We start from the raw sequence: 3,683 nt of genomic DNA, 5'->3' as shown, positions 1-3,683 counted from the left end.
TTTCACTGTTTTCTGCTACGGAGGGAGGAGAAGAGGAGGAGGAGGAGGAGGAGGAGAGGCTTCAGCCGCAGGCCCGGATTGGACTGGAGCACTTTCTGCTCCTCCCACTCTCTCCTGCGCTCTGCCTCTACACACACACACACACACACACAGAGGAACTTGTTTTATCTCTTAGTGAGGACACACCATAATTCCCTAACACTTACCCTTAATCCCGAAATAGCCCTTTAAAGTTGTTAGGTTTGTATGTTTTTTTGGACCTCACAAAGACATAAATACAAGTACACATACTGTACACCTTAACCTAACCTTAACATCACAACTTGCCTGACCTTTAACCTTTAACCTAAACCTAATTATAACACTAACCCTAAAACCAGGTCTTCACCCTAAAAAAAGAAATGTTTAGGGCTGTGAGAATGTGAGGACAAGCAGAAATGTCCTGACTTTACCAAAATGTCCACACTTTACCAACATGTCCTCACTTCCTTAGTTATAATACGTTTTTTTGGTCCTCACAAAGATACCTATACAAGAACACACACCCGGTCTGGTTTCCATCACTTTAGAGGACGCCATTTTAACTTACATTCATTTTCTGGAGACTTGTAACCTTAACTATAACTACTACTAACCTTAACCATACAACACCTTAAAATATAGTAAATCACGTTATAAAATCACTGAGTAAATTCATTTAAAGTAAAATAATAATAAAACTGGGAAAAAACTTTTTTCTTAAATTTTTGTAGAAAAAGACATTGGTTTAAAAAAAGTCTCTTGAATTTGCCACAGACTCAGTTTATCTTTTTTTTCAGAATAAAAGCCTCTAAATTCCACATGAAAACATCATTTATTTTTTTTATGCTGAATATTAATGCTGTGATAGAGACTGAATTTATGTCCCCATAAAGGTCCCCACACAAGTCCCCGTCATGTGAGTGTTATTAGGTCCCCACAACATGAGTCATAACACACGTACACACACACACATGCATTCTTGTAGAGGAGGCTTAGTGAGGACACTCATGGGAATATTGCATTATTGTCCAGCTCCTTAAATTAAACCTAATTCTAACTGTAAAACCAGGTCTTAAACCCACAGACACACACACACACACACACACACACACATATATAAAACTGACAGAGAACAAATAAACAGGCACATACAATATTTAAATATTTATAAATAATATAATGTTGTAATTTGAGTTATTTGCTGATGTTCAATCTAATATTTCCAAGAATATTATCCTGTGTGTATGTTTTAAAGGGGCGTTGCATAATAAATGTCATCGTAGTATTAAATACAAATTTTAACATTTTTAATTTCTTTTCAAATATGTAAACAAAAAATTGCAGGACAATAGAAATAGTTTTTTATTAAAATGTCTTGTCTTTAGACTTTTGGTTGACACATCTGACCTTTTAACATATATTCAAACATGTTACAGAGTCAGTTTTATAAAAGCTGTGGAGATTAAATAGGATTTAGCAGATCTGAAGTTATTTCTATAGAATAGTGTTTATAATTTAGTAAATGTTCACAATGTTACAGTTATTTTAACAATGTTTTTTATTATTATTATTATTTTGTACAGTGTTATATTCCCATGTCATATTCTGTTTGGCTTGTTTGTTTTTATTTATTCTACCTTTTATAATTTGACTGACTCCTGCACAATAATCTCTACATGCCCAAACATCTTGAATATTGATTATTGAAGAACACATTCTCTACGAGAGCTTCTTCATTGTTGTAGAAATATGCACTGATTTGTTTTCTCACGCTGACGATCCTCAGTGTTTTTCTACAAAAATATGAAATTAAAAACCTAACTGTGTGTTCTATAGGGAAGCGTGTGTGTGTGTGTGTGTGTGTGTGTGTGTGTGTGTGGCGGAGGACCTGCTGGACCTTATGTCAGAGAAACAAGAGCAGTTCAGGTGACAGTGGACGTCTCAGGTGTCTTTAGGATGGTTTTCAGGGCGGAGTCTTTTCCTCTGGTCCATGTCAGACCACTGTCCTGAACAAAGACTGACCCACTGAACAACAACTGCTCTCACTTCACCCTCTGTTACTCACTGATTCATATCATCCGGATGAATCAGTGAGTAAAAACAGGGCTGCTCAAAGTGGGACCCCTGGATGAAACCTGGCCCACTGAAGCCTTTCAACTGGGGCCCCCAAGACTTGGGCTTTATATATTTATATATGTATATATATACATACACACACATACATATATATACACACACACACATATATACATATATGTGTGTGTGTGTGTGTATGTATATATATATGTATGTGTGTGTATGTATACATATATATATACATATATATGTATGTATATACAGTATGTATATATCTATATATATACATATACATATATATAGCACAAGTCTTGGGGGCCAGTTCAGATCTATTCTAGATTTGACTCCTGGCTCGAACTCCGACTTGTGGCTAGCTGGGATTCCCTTTAACATGGCAGGTGAACTTTAAACACCATCATCCGCTCACATGGCTTCTCATATCACTGCTATGCTGATGATACCCAGCTGTATCTGTCATTCTCACCTGACGACCAATCTCAGATTGTCTCTCTGACACATCTGCATGGATGAAAGTCTGTCACCTCCAGCTAAACCTCTCCAGAACTGACCTCTGCTGGTCCTCCCAGCCAAGCCAATGATACATCATAACATCTGCATTAATATAGACTCCCTATCTCTGGCTCCTTCCAAGATAGAGAAGAAACTTTGGTGTCATGATTGACAACAAAGCTGACCTTACATTTACAAAGCTACATAGAAGAAGTCTTGGAATAAACGCCACTAGATATGAATAGTGGACTAACAGAGGGTGAGAGTGCAGAAGTCAATCCAAGTGCAGAAGGAGATGGGGTAAGGGTGTAAGGCAAGTGCTAGGACAGAAGATGCTGGTTCTTCAAGAGTATCTTGAAGATACACAGGGACGCCCCCTCTGTTCTGGTAGCGCCAGGCTTAGATCGTCTCTCGCCTCGACTACTGCAATGTCCTGCTAACAGGCCTCTAGACCTGTGCTGTGAAACCACTACAGATGGTCCAGAATGTGGGCGGCATGCCTGGTCTTCATGTCACCCTTCTGTTCATTGAGCTCCACTGGCTACCCTTAGCCACCATGGGTCTGCTCCCACCTACTTTAACTCTCCTAAAGGCTCATGTTACCCCTCGACTACTCCATTTATCAAAGGATTGTGGTCTGGCGGGTGCCAACACCCTGCACAAGACAATCCAGACTCTTTCCATGTCGTTCCACACTGGTGGAATGATCTACCAAGCGCTACCAGAACAGGGGGCGTCCCTGTCTGTCTTCAAGAAGCTCTTGAAGACCTAGCTCTTCCAAGAGCATCTTCTGTCCTAGCACTTACCTTAGCCTTACCCCCTCCCCCGCATTCTCACCCTCTATCAGTCCACTATCTATCTAGTGGAGTTCTTGCCAAGATGATACCAAACCGAGTCGAGTCGTGCCGTGCTACAACTGTACAGTGTTAAAAACGCCATGAGAAAACAACTGACCAATGAAGGTGACCACATGAATGACTCTGTGGTTGTGAATGTGTGAGTAAAGAAATGTTGGAACGTGGAAATGATGAGCCAGGACTTCTTCTTCTTCTTCTTCTTCTTCTTCAGAGAGAAGC

Source organism: Solea solea, chromosome 8 (genome assembly GCF_958295425.1).
Source record: "Solea solea chromosome 8, fSolSol10.1, whole genome shotgun sequence".
Lineage (NCBI taxonomy): Eukaryota > Metazoa > Chordata > Actinopteri > Pleuronectiformes > Soleidae > Solea > Solea solea.
Note: the sequence above shows the minus strand (reverse complement) of the source record.